Source organism: Oncorhynchus mykiss, chromosome Y, assembly GCF_013265735.2.
Source record: "Oncorhynchus mykiss isolate Arlee chromosome Y, USDA_OmykA_1.1, whole genome shotgun sequence".
In the NCBI taxonomy this organism is placed as follows: Eukaryota; Metazoa; Chordata; class Actinopteri; order Salmoniformes; family Salmonidae; genus Oncorhynchus; species Oncorhynchus mykiss.
The window spans coordinates 12431696-12445964 of NC_048593.1; the positions used below are offsets into that span (position 1 = coordinate 12431696).

At 42.3% G+C, this 14269-nt stretch overlaps 1 long non-coding RNA gene across 1 annotated transcript; it reads left to right on the forward strand.

The window, feature by feature from the left end:
• Window positions 1–6886: 6886 nt before the first annotated feature.
• On the forward strand, window positions 6887–13626 carry LOC110509656. The gene is made up of 8 exons (XR_002471458.2): window positions 6887–7007; window positions 10254–10322; window positions 10907–11610; window positions 11722–11825; window positions 11975–12137; window positions 12250–12348; window positions 12459–13058; window positions 13220–13626. It is a non-coding gene; the product is annotated as an uncharacterized LOC110509656 (long non-coding RNA).
• Window positions 13627–14269: the final 643 nt, after the last annotated feature.

Genomic DNA, 14269 nt, shown 5'->3' on the forward strand with positions numbered 1-14269 from the left:
AGAGCGCCAAGTCTAGGTCCAAGAGGCTTCTAAACAGCTTCTACCCCAAAGACATGAGTCTCCTGAACATCTAATCAAATAGCTACCCAGACTATTTGCATAAGCCCCTCTATTTTACGCCACGGCTACTCTCTGTTGTTTTCACCTATGCATGGTCACTTAATAACTCTACCTACATGTACATATTACCTCAACTAATCGGTGCCCCCGCACATTGACTCTGTACCGGTGACCCCCTGTATATAGTCTCGCTATAGTTATTTTACTGCTGCTCTTTAACTACTTGTTCCTTTTATTTCGTATTCATATTCGTATTTATTATTTTCCTTTTTTTTGAAACCTCATTGTTGGTTAGGGGCTCGTAAGTAAGCATTCACTGTAAGGTGAAATGCTTACAGTGAAATACGTAAGCATTTCACTGTAATACAACAATACCTGTTGTATTCGGCACATGTGACTAATACAATTTGATTTTGATTTGAAGCCTTCAGGGTTCTTGTCGCTGAATGGGAACCACTGACACCTACGACTGCTTATAATGGCTTACAATGGCTCATATTGGATGATAAGGGCTTCAAATGGGCACTTAGACCATTCTGCTCTGAGCACATTGAGAGGGAGATCAGTCCTGTCACTGCAGGGAGAGATATAGAGATCGAGGTGCTTGTAGGGCTGTGGCGGTCACGAAATTTCGTCAGTAGGCGATTGTCAAGCACATAACTGTTGGCCTCACGGTAATTGACCGTTAATTAACATAAACACAATTAGCATCTCCTGGCTTCTAATAAATCAATGTAATATAGCCTACACCTTCACAATAAATCCATTATTTATTTTAGACAGGTCTAAAGAAACATGATATGAAGAACATGTAGTCTTTAAAAAAAACAGTATATCATACTTTGAGTTGTCCTTATGTTAGGTCCTAATCTGGCTATGTCATATGGTTGTGGGCAACACTAGTTCATTTAGCAGACAAGATTTGCTTATTTTATAGTATGAAGAATACAGTTGAACAAAGCTGAATGAAATGGAAAGGATATTTTCTCCAAACGATTTGAGGGAGTGCCCACATGTGGCTACTCTGTGTTGAGCTGTTAACAAAGAAATAGGTACGCCTTTAAGCTTAATTTAGAGTTATTCATGTAACTTTAGTTGTTCTACAAACGTTGGGCTACATGTTTTGATGCTTTAATACATTGTAAGGCTGTATGATGCAACTCTAATGATGATTTGAAAAAAGTTGCTTGAAAGGCATGAGCTCTGCTTTGTTTTTTTCCGCAGGCAGTCTCACATTCACAATTTGAGAATCACTTGATAATGCCTTGAATTTCCCAGCAGCATCCCTTTTGTGTGGCCATAATGCACCCTAAGAAATCCATGCCTTTTGTAGCTCTTCTCCCTAAATGCTGCCCGCTCCAAAGCAGCTCGCATCTCACTCCACAACACAGACAGCTCTGGGTGTTAAGTCTGCGTAAGCGCTCAGCAGGAGACAATCTAGCCCTTACATGGTCTCTGGAGGAAACGACTTGACAACCCTCTGTGATCTCTGAGAGACTTCGGCCGACATCGGATCCACTCGGAAATTTGGGCTTCCGGGATTTCTGGGATTCCTCAGAGGCAAGGTAGAAATTTGAGGACGAGCGTCGGCGCCAGGGAACAGACTTCCTCTCCCTCCTACGTTCCCGTAGCCGCCCATCGATCCGGATGGTCAAGGCTATGAGGAAGTTGAGGTCCAGGGGCTGCGAGCTCGTCTGTAATCACCTCCGACAACCCGTGAAGGAATGCATCGAACAGGGCTTCCGTGTTCCAGCCACTCTCAGCCGCCAACGTGGGAAAGTCCACAGCGTAGTCTGCCACAATATGGGAATCCTGACGTCGTTGGGGCAAGATCCCTCACGGACATCAGCGTTATCACGTACGCTATCATTGAGATGGAAATGAAGAAGTCTGCAGCTCAAAGATGAGAGAACACTGGGAGAGAAATGCCCGGCAGGAGCCGGGATTTCCAGCGTAGCACTCCGGAGAAGGTAAGCGGGGTTCTTGGGAAGCCAGGGTAGATTGGGGAGAAACGCAGCTGGTAGCGGCGAAATTGACAGTCTGGAGGGTTACATTAGTGGTGGGCTGCCTCACAGACAGTCCGAGGAATTGCTCCAGCAATGTGTTAAAGGCACGGTCCTGGCATTCCGCCAAGGTCTGGAATCCTTCTATAAGAACTTGAAGTAACTCCTCGTGTTTTCCAATGGTGGCTCCCAGGGAGGAGACAGTGTTGCGGAGCTGGTCCGAGTCTGCCGGGTCAGTCATGACCAGTTCGTACTATCACGACTCAGGATATGACCCAGATGCAGACATGGGAGGCTGATAGTACAGTTCTCAGATTATTTATTGTAAACACAGGGCAAAGGGCAGGTCAAGGGCAGACAGAGGTTCGTGATCAGATCAGAGTCAAGCAGGTACAGGACGGCAGGCTCGGGATCAGGGCAGGCAGAATGGTCAGAACCGGGAAAAACTAGGAAACAGAACTAGAGAAACAGGAAAGCGGGAAAGAACGGTAAGACCTGACCAGGCAAGACGAACTGGCAACAGACAAACAGAGAACACAGGTATAAATACACAGGGGATAATGGGAAGATGGGCGACACCTGGAGGGGGTGGAGACAAGCACATAGACACTCCTCTGAACAGTTTATGTTGAGATGTGTCTGTTTCTTGAATGTGAATTATGTATTTGCAATTTCTGAGGCTAGTAGCTCTAATCAATGTATCCTCTGCAGCAGAGGTAACTCTAGGTCTTCCTTTCCTGTGGCGGTCCTCATGAGAGAAAGTTTCATCATAGCGCTTGATGGTTTTTGCAACTGCACTTGAAGAAACTTTCAAAGTTCTTGCAATTTTCCGTATCGACTGACCTTCATTTCTTAAAGTAATGATGGACTGTCATTTCGGTTTGCTTATTTGAGCTGTTCTTGACATAATATGGACTTGTTTTTTTACCAAATAGGGCTGTCTTCTGCATCCCACCCTTATCTCGTCACAATACAACTGATTGGCTCAAACGTATTAAGAAGGAAAGAAATTCCACAAATTAACTTTTGACAAGGCACACCTGTTAATTGAAATGCATTCCAGGTGAAGCTGGTTGAGAGAGTGCCAAGAGTGTGCAAAGCTGTCATCAAGGCAAAGGGTGGCTACTTTGAAGAATCTCAAATATATAAAATATATTTTAACACTTTATTGCTTACTGCATGTTTCCATATGTGTTATTTCATAGTTTTATGTCTTCACTGTTATTCTACAATGTAGAAAATAGTAATAATAATGAAAAGCCCTGGAATGAATGTGTGTCCAAACTTTTGACTGTATGTGTGAAATTTGTTTTGATTTAGAATGGACCATTATCATGCCCCTCTCGAAAACAGGGGAAAGAGGAAAAAATACATGTCTTCTCTGCACTTAAATAGCGAATGGAGGACGCTTTATCCTGTTGTCCATATTCATACCAGCCAGGTAGACTATACTCCTGTTGTAAAGATAAGCAATGTGCTTAATATTTGCTTAATATTAGGAACGTTGAGAAATAAATATAGTAGGCCTAGCCTATAGAAAGCTGATGGGATCCTCCTATTTTTAATAGAGGCCATCACTCTATTTTCTCGCTCAATTGCATAGCCCATAGAAATGTTGCGCAACATGAGCTCATGGACTCTCATGAAGTGATTGATTGGATTTTTGATTACATTTGCATTGTCAGAGTGATTAGAGGGACAATAGAGTGCTAAGTACCAGGCAGTTAGCAAGTTTGGTAGGCTTCTAATGACCATCAGCAGCATCAGAGCTTGGAGAAGCCTAATTACCGTGACTAAATGGTGTGGCGGTAATACGGTCACTACAACAGCCCTAAGCGTGTGTGGGAATGTGTGTGTGTGTGTGTGTGTGTGTGTGTGTGTGTGCGTGTGTGTGTGTGCATACCTGCGTTTTTGCATGTGTGCTCACATGCATGCTTGCATAGGTGCTTGCATGCATGCTTGTGGACCTACTTCTCAAACGTGGGAGCATCCTAGTTCTGAATTAGTAATTAATTAAGATCTCCGGCTGTGTGCGTGTGTGCAACAAGATCTCACAAATTGATACGGATTGACTTCACTATTCAACGTTTTTCCGAGGGGATAAACATCACATTTTTACAGTTAAGTTTAGTCATTAATTCCGAATGGTTAAGGTAAGGGTTAAGGTTTGGCATACGGTTAAAACCAAAAAATACACACAAAAAAAGTGCCTAGCATTTAGATTGAACACAGCCCCGGAGCCGTGGCTCGCACCTTTCACAATGCCCTAGCAAGCCACAAGCCTACTTGATGGTAATAGAATGTACCGGATGGTTTTGAAGGCATCTCCGGACATCCTGGGGACCTGGACAAATGTTGAATATTACCTTGGATCTCGTGTTTGTGTGTTTTAGCTCTGTCTCTCTAGCTGACACTGTCCTGTGTTCTGACAGCTACAAACAGACAGACACTGTTCCCAAAGAGACCACGCTGTAACCGTAGCGTATCTGTGTTCCGAACGTTGGTCAGCCACCGTTGAAACGCATCACCTATAATCAATGAGACATGCCACACCGGCCTCAGAAACAACACTGCAATGAATAAGCTCTTCAGTGAAGTAGCCATCTTTTTAAGCCTATTTTCAAGGGTTCTATAAGTCTGTGAAGTGTAAACAACATTGGCACAATGTAAAAAAAAAATCCTGTTGTTTTTATGGTAACTTACTGACAGCCAGTTACCTGTAATTACTGTAAAAAAGGTACAGTATGTTACTGTAAATCCCAACAAAACTTTGGTTAACAGTACATTCATTTTTACAGTAACTTACAGGTAACTGGCTGCCAGTAAATTACCGTAAAAATAACAGGATTCCCCCCCCCCCAGTGCAGTCAAAAATCTAGCAGAACACTCAATGCTCACAAAACACATGCAACACACGTTGGTTGTGTGGTTTTAAATTCAGGACCAGGTCAATGGTTACAAAGCATTGCATCAGGTACTATTTCCTTCAGAAAAGAAAGGTTGAGTGAAGGCGAATAGACTGAATAAGACACAAGTGTTGAGATTGCGCTAGCTCAAGCTCTGTATGGTATTTTATGTAGAAGATCGTCAGGGTCATCACTCTCCTGGCCTCACGGCCGAATTAGACTTTCATCCATCTTTCGCAAATTTCGAAGTTGTTCCAAACATCACATTTTTAAGCGTTTAAGGTTATGTTTAGGCCTTAACTCTGAAATCTTAAGGTTAAGCATTAACTCTGAATGGTTAAGGTAAGGGTTAAGGTTCGAGATAAGCTTAATACTTAAAACCTTAGAAAACAACTTTCCATCGCTGGATTCAAACATGGAACCTTTGGCACCAGAGGTCGATGGTTACACGCATCCACTATACCCGTCCGCAATGCCCTAACAAAACCTACAAGAAGGTAACAGCGGTCACTGTTTCCCCTAGTGGCCAGTTTCCACATCATCTCCCTATGTCCTCAGATATTGCTAGATGTTGAATACTGACTTGTATCACGGGGTGACCTGGCTGCACTCATACATGACATCGCATTCTATCATTCTTATCAGGTACAGTACATGCTCTCAATACTGTTTTGTGACATTCTCTTCATAAGCTGTTGAGAAGTAAATGCTACCCTGCCTCAGTGCCTAAACTCTCTAACAAGTCTAATCTGTCTGTTTACCAGATCACTGCCTTTATCATCAGAGAAGAGCGATCTGTGAAATAATAATAATAGATTACACTACGTGAATCGAATCTCAGATACAGGCACCTCATTCTGCAAAACATCAAAACGCAGACTACATTATCACTGCTACATCTGGTAGGAGACAGAGACAGTTTCATGTTATTGCTGTTTCATCCCCTGGGGGGGAACAAAAAAAAACAGATATTAGCTTATCCCCTGGTTAGTTTCTCTTTCTCTCTCTCGTACTCACGCTCTCTCTCTCGTACTCTCTCACTCACTCACTCACTCACTCACTCACTCACTCACTCACTCACTCACTCACTCACTCACTCACTCACTCACATATGGCCCCATGCAAGTAGCTATTTACCCATGATACACTTACTGATAGCTGTGTGTGTGCACAGGCACATGGACAGATAGGGCTCTACCTGTGCAGAGCAAATGCTTCTTTACCCTTCCAGTCTCCAAAGTGATCTTTTCGGTGGTGGTATCATTTCCCCCCAAAATTTTTTTAATATATATATATATATATATAATTTTTTTTGTCATCGTTCTGAACTAACCACAAGCAAATCGTTGTTAAATTGTCATCTATGCATCAGAACCAAAAAGAGTGTCTTGATTGTTGACCAAATTCCCAGTCGTGGCGTGCAAAGGCAGTTGCTCATGTCCAGATTTGTGACCAGAAAGAACTTGTTTCATCTCCTCCAGTTTTGCAAAAACAGTTTAGGCCTACGTTTATAATCAATGTAAAAAATATATAGTTTATGCCTACATTTGTAATCAATGTAAAAAACAGTTTAGGCCTACGTTTATAATCAATATAAAAAACAGTTTAGGCCTACGTTTATAATCAATATAAAAAAACAGTTTAGGCCTACGTTTATAATCAATATAAAAAAACAGTTTAGGCCTACGTTTATAATCAATATAAAAAAACAGTTTAGGCCTACGTTTATAATCAATATTAAAAAAAAGTCTTCAATATTATGGGATGAAGATGTAACATGTTTCTGGGGAATTTATTATGATATTTGTGAGAAAGAACAGGGCTACCCGGCTGGCAACTTGAACAAGCACTCTTCAGGCAGGCTGCCCTCCAAAGTGATGGCGCAGTGCAGACAAAACATGCTTTCCAGCCAATCACGCAACCTCTGCTACAAGTAAGCCGAATGATTTTCCTTGCTCTGGTCTCCAGAGAAGTGACATGATATGTCCCTAGTTGATATGGACAGCTAACACAAAAGGACTTTCAGCTCCAAATGCAGGTATAAAACGCAGTTTTTTTTTATTTCTGTAGCCTATCTTGCGTTTTGAAAATGCGTCACCGTTTATGGCTGTAATGACAGACAATACATTTCAGCAGCGATTTGTGCGCGCATGTTCGCGTGTGCACACATGCAGGTGCGATCGCGGGGGTCGCACGTTTTGTACCGCTCTCTTTTGGGGTTAGCTGGTCAAACATTTTGAAAACTATTGCAATACATGATAGTGACAAAACATATAGTTGGTTTGGACAAAGTAATAGTATGACACAGTATTTCTGTCACGCCCTGACCATAGAGAGCCCTCGGTTCTTTCTCTATGGTTTAGGTCAGAGCGTGACTAGGGGGTGGTCTAGTCATTGATTTTCTATGTGGCTGGGTTGTAATGGTTCCCAATTAGAAGCAGCTGGTAATCGTTGCATCTATTTGGGGATCATATTTAGGAAGCCCTTTCTCCAACCTGCTTTGTGGTATATTGTTTTTGAGCGAGTGCATGTACCACTGGTTTGTTTATTGGTTTGTGTAGAAGTTTCACTTGAAATAAATATGTGGAACTCAAATCACGCTGAGCCCGTCTTTCGACCGTGACAATTTCTTACGATCTTCTATTTTGACTGAAATTGGGTTGGTCTTTGTCAATAAGTGCAGCATGCATTCATTTTCCAAATAGTTTAGCGAAATACTTTACTCATCAGATTGTGCTGCTTTCCCCTCATCTTGTAATAACTGTTTCAACAAGTCATTTTTTTTTGTGCACGACCCTGTGTGTGCATGTGTGTGTATATGTGTGAGTGTTTGCTTGTGTGTGTATGCTCTGTGATCTCAGGACAGACTAAGGTCATTATCATCACTTGCCATGGCTGGAATCTACAAATGCATTAGCTCAAAGCTTTGCATAGTCCTTGTTTCCCTGTCTGTGTTAGCATGCTTGTGCCCCCCCCCCCCCCCCCCCCCCCCCCCTGTGTCTGTATGTGTGTACGTGTGCAGAAGTGTGTGGGTGTCTGCGCGTGATTCACTCCAGGCACTGTCGTCAGAATTAGAATGGTCCCCACCGTTCTGCTAAAGGTTTGAGTTCCGCTGTAATTTACTGTTCAAAGGATCTGAGTCTGAGAAGCCAAGCCACAATTACCGCTAGAAAGGCATGACCGACCAGGAGAGACACCGTAATTGAGTTCAATTTTAGTTTCTGAATAGATCATTCTATTAATTTCAGGAAATAAATATAGTTCTCTACTGTCTGAAAATACTTGCACTCAGGAAAGAGGACGTTTTGATGAAAATAAGGAAATGTCTGAGTTCCTAGTACAACACACACAAACACAGAATCCCTTCAGTACTGCCACCCTGAACTCATGCGACCTCTGCAGCCCTGCAAATCTTTTTTTGAAGAACCAAGGACAGCAGCCACTGAAAAGTTTTTTTTTGCAGCAGCATCAGTCCCAACATATTCAGCACTATGGACAGCAATCCCATGACGTGGCACCATCACCCTCCGGCCCCCTCCTTCCATCCTCGGATAAGCAATGTCCTAATAATCTCACCTGAGACCAAGCATTTAAGCAGTTTCAGGCATCCTTGCAAGGATATAAGACTGATTTAGCCACACTAGGAACAGAGGTTAGGGAGTCGGCAAAGCCAAGCAGAATACAACTGCCCAGGTGCTATGTCTAACAAACCTCTTTATAGGGACTGACCTGAGCCCCCTGCAGCCTTTGTCATCCTGCCTGGCCTGCACCTATTTTTGCTCTGATGCCATGCCTTTTCATTTGGACTCCGAACACATGAAGTGCTCCAGGGCTCAGCTGTACTTTGTGTTTGCCTTGTCATTTCTACTCCTGTCTGAGGCCACAACCGCACACGTGCACTTGCACACACACTCACACACATCTGCACCAATGACACTAGTGAGTGAGTTCCAGTCTGACTTGGAGTTACTTGCTCTGAATTGACCTTCTGTCTGCTAGTCTCAACATTCACCATGTACTCCGTATATTTCTCTCTCTCTCTCTCTCTCTCTCTCTCTCTCTCTCTCTCTCTCTCTCTCTCTCTCTCTCTCTCTCTCTCTCTCTCTCTCTCTCTCTCTCTCTCTCTCTATGCAGTAGTGTATAATGGGTCAGGCTGGCTCGGGGGGCCATTAACCTCACATAACACACATAACAATAGTGTCCATGAGTGTGTGGTTATGTGGTTATGTGTATGGGTGTAGAACTGTAGGTGACTAATAGTGTTGTTAGATGTCAGAGCTGAAAGGGAATCTGACACTCTCAAATCTCCCTGCAGACGTTCAAAAAATAAACATAAATGATGAACAACCAAAACCCTCTTCTCATCTAACCTCATGTGGTTTGTGGTGTGTTTGTATTTGAAGTGGTGTGTGTTGTTTGTCACGCGCGCTGAATACAACAGGCATAGACCTTACCGCAAAATGCTTACTTACAAGCCCTTGGCCAACAATGCAGAGTTTTTTTAAGTAAGAAAATATATGTATAAAAAAATGTGTCTATATACAAGGGGTATCGGTAGTTAGTTAATGTGCAGGGGTACAGGTTAGTGAGGTAATTGAGGTTATATGTACACGTAGGTATGGGTAAAGTGACTATGCATAGATAATAAACAGCAAGTAGCAGCAGCGTATTAAAGGGAGTCAATGCAAATAGTCTGGGTAGCCATTTTATGAACTGTTTAGCAGTCTTATGGCTTGGGGGTAGAAGCTGTTAAGGAGCCTTTTGGACCTAGACTTGGTGCTCTGGTACTGCTTGCCATGTGCTAGCAGAGAGAACAGTCTATGATTTTGGACTTTGGACTTTGAACATGTTTAAGGCCTTTCTTTTACACCTCCTGGTATAGAGGTCCTGGATGGCAGGACCTCTATAAGCTTGGTCCCGGTGATGTATTGGGCCGTACGCACTAACCTCTGTAGCGTCTTGTGGTCTGATACCGAGCAGTTGCCATACCAAGTGGTGATGCAACCAGTCATATATTTTGTCTTTATATAAGTAAATATTGTTAAATAGGAATAAATAATTGAAGCTATTGTTAGATTGACGTTGCTAGCTACTGTACTTATTTACCTCAGCCTGCCTAGTCAGCTAGCCAGCTACTAAGCTTGTCAGCTAGCTAACCAGACAGTTTTATTTAGCTAACGTTAGCTAGCTAGCTACTGTAACTGTTATTGTAGCTTTCTGTTTGTATGTGGCTTGCACTTCTGTGGCATACCTCGAGGAGTTTTTGTTTTATCTTTCCAACCAGGCAAAGTACTATGAAGACACCCCTGATCTCGACAAGAGGCGAAACATTCAGAGAAATGCACATTTCAGGGTAACGTTAAGCAGTTAACTTCTATTAGATAACTGGACAGATTTAGCTACGTACAACCATTTTTCATCAACCATTTTCCATCTAGCTAGTTGCTATCTATACTTAGAGTTCAGTGGAAGCTGCTGAGGGGAGGATGGCTCATAATAATGTCTGGAATGGAGTAAATGTAATGGTATCAAACACGTAGAAACCATGTGGTTGATACCATTCAATTGATTCCATTCCAGCCATTATTATGAGCTGTCCTCCCCCCAGCAGCCTCCACTGATATAGTCATATGTCTGTCATATTGAGGTATCTAGCTATAAATAGAACCTGATCAATCAAATCGATAGGTGGAAGCAATTATGGTAATTGCAAATGATCTAAACTGGGTGTCTTCGCTAGATAGACACAGAGAGCAGGGTGGAAGAAAGTGAGAAAGAAAGAATGAAAGGGAGAGAGAGGTGGGAAGAGAGTGGAAGACAGAGAGAGATGGAGAGAGAAACAGAGCGAGAAAGACAGCAGCGCAAATGTACTTAGACTTGAGTATTTCAACAACTCTTCTCTTCCAACTTGTTGGACAATCACATGTACGGGGGAAGGATGGCCAGCCAGACAGGAGGCTGATTTTTACTAAGGAGGAGAAGGAGGCCGTGCTGACCAAGATGCATGCAGGCCATTTCAGTGAAGCGCATGATTGCCAAAATCAACCTACGCTTCTTCTGACAGGGAATTGTCAAGGAGATGGACAGCTGGGCAAGTGAAATAATCTTTTGTTTATACATTTTATGATTATGATTTCAATGATTGTCACATCAGAGAGCACACAATGTTTCAATTTTTTGCTTAAAAGTCAGTACCCAGTCTAGCCTGCCAGAAGTTTGAGAAGGCGAAGACTATGGCGCCGGAGTTGAAGCCCATCAAAGTTGTTTCAACATGGCACATGATCAGCAAGTGTCCCAATTCAAATTTGCACTGATAAGTTGTTTTGTAATGGTTGCTTTATTTGACCACAGCAGAGTTCAATATTATAGATGTGTGTGTGTGTGTGTGTGTGTGTGTGTGTGTGTGTGTGTGTGTGTGTGTGTGTGTGTGTGTGTGTGTCAGTATCCTTACAAATATGAACATCTGTATACTGTATGACACAGATACGGGTAAGTATAAAGAAATCTTCTCTCTAACACTTTAAATGTTAGGGTTGGACTTCATCGATCTCTTCACGAAACCCAGGAATGGCAACAGCTGGTGTCTGACGGCGACCGATCACTTTACCAAGTGGGTGGAGGGCAAGGAAATACCCATTAAGGTCAGTAAAGGAGGAGTACATGCTTAACTCTAAATTCCCTTCTGTAGTAACCCATTAAAAAGGGTGCGTGGAACCAAAAATAGATTTTATTTTTGTATGATACCCATCAAGGATGAGACAAGCGAGGCCACCTCCAAGGCGATGGTGGACATCTTCAACACCTACGGTTCTCCTGAGCTCATCTAGAGTGACTGAGGTCATGAACGCTGGAACAAGTTACGGATTTTATAGGTCATATTCTGTCACCAATGGTTTGATTGATTTATTTTTTACAATTTGTTTTTGTTTTTCCATGGTACATAATCAGACATATTTCAATATCTTACATTGTCAATAGAAATCGCTTTCCTACCCCCTCCTCCAGGTTTGGTGACTGGACCAACCAGACCATCAAGACTGCCATGGGCAAGTCCCTTGATTGCTACCAGGAAGGTTGGGAGAACTACCTGATGGTAATTCTCATTGCACACAGCAGCAGCATCTAGGCCTCCACCGAGTACGGACGGGAACCGCAGCTGTTGACTGAGGTAAAAAATGCAATTGTAGATACAATTATGATATATACTGTAGTCTTTCAAATATGTGATTGACTTAGTGTTGTTGTTTGTCTATTGCTATTTTTGTACAACATACTTTCAGATCTCTGAAACCCCATCTGTAGTTGTCGAATCAGATGAGAACGCCTTCGAGGACCACTTTCAGGCACGGACGGAGAAGGATGTGGAGGTTTTTGACCAGGTAAAAATGATTGTCCGCTGTTAATTTATTTTCTGACCCTCCAAGAGATATGTAAAAAAATGTATTTGTAATATGGAATGTAATTTAATTGATTCCTGTTATCAATCAAGGTGAGACTGAACATGGACAAGGTGCAGGAGAATCAGAAGGAGAGCCACCGGAGCAGAATAAAGAAGGGGACCAAGTGCCATGACATCTGGGTGAATGACTTGGTTTGGAAGAAGGACGAAAGGAAGGCGAGACCTGGGAAACCTCACCGTTATTTCGCTCCTAGCTGGGGTCACCATCTGTTAAAGTGAATATAAAAAAATCTCTCATAATAACTATTTTCTTTTGCTCACAAAATAACCTGAAGCTAGTTTTAGTTTCCCTAATACTGATATTTTTCTCTTTGTCAATCTATGGTTACCTCGGTGGAAGCCAACAATCTTCTACAGTTGGAGCAGTTGGACGGTCGACCACCGAAAGCCCTGACACTCTACACTTCAGTGAAGCCCAATAGACAAACTATGTTAAGCTTTGGTTGACATTTGAGAAAGCAAGAAATTGTCGTTATGCTTATAAAAATGTACCTCTTCAATTTACCTCTCCAAATGACTTTAGGACCATCGACTGTCAGAGCCCCCCAGGAAGTATCCCATCCACCAGAACAAGTGAGTTCGGATCAGTCTGATTCTCTGTGCTCTGAGTCAGAGGAGGGCCAGCTTGAGGTAGGCTATACCTTCCAAAAGTGTTGAAAAGTACATATCTACCATTTATAACACTGCACTAATCCATCAGTTTTTCTCACAGTAAAGTGTAACCTGTGTGTTTGCTTGTTTACGTCTCTGTCTCCTACCCTGTTCCCTTGAACTCTGCTCCTGTTCTGCAGGACCTAGGGGTTCTGCCCAACACCCAGATGTTACATCATCTACAGCTACTGTTGTTGTCATGTTGTCAATATCTGCTAAGAAAGTTTTTTGCTCTATCATACTGGGCACATAATATGTGAAATACACAGATGAAGTAAAAGCACTAGCACTGCAAACACAGAACAAGCAGTTCCTGGACTTTGGAGTCTCCCTCTTCAAGTCCCCGTTCTGAGACAGGCTGGCTATTGAGAACAAGTGACAGGCAGAACCTCCCGCCCACACAGCAACCATGACCTCTATATTCCACAAACCAGAATTCTGTATTTTAGTCTATGATTGCCGTGTGAGTGTACAAAAAATCTGCGAAAATAAATGAATGACACAGCTGTACCAAAAACTATCGAAGTTTATGTATTAAAATCTTAAATATTGGCAGTTTGTTTTTCACAGCTGTTTCACAAGGTGTTCATTATTGTTGTAAGGTTTCCTTTGGTGGTATTTATTTGTTCCACATTATTCATTGTCTTTGGTCCATTGTCTATTGGACCAACAATAGATACATACAGTTGAGTCAGAAGTTTACATACACTTAGGTTGGAGTCATTAAAACTCGTTTTTCAACCACTCCACAAATTTCTTGTTAACAACTATAGTTTTGGCAAATTGGTTAGGACATCTACTTTGTGCATGACACAAGTAATTGTTCCAACAATTGTTTACAGACAGATTATTTCACTGTATCACAATTCTAGTGGGTCAGAAATGTACATACACTAAGTTGACTGTGCCTTTTAACAGCTTGGAAAATTCCAGAAAATTATGTCATGGCTTTAGAAGCTTCTGATAGGCTAATTGACATCATTTGAGTTAATTGGAGGTGTACCTGTGGATGCATCTCAAGGCCTACCTTCAAACTCAGTGCCTCTTTGCTTGACATCATGGGAAAATTAAACTAAATTAGCCAAGACCTCAGCAAAAAATTGTAGACCTCCACAAGTCTGGTTCATCCTTGGGAGCAATTTCCAAACACCTGAAGGTACCACGTTCATCTGTACAAACAATAGTACGCA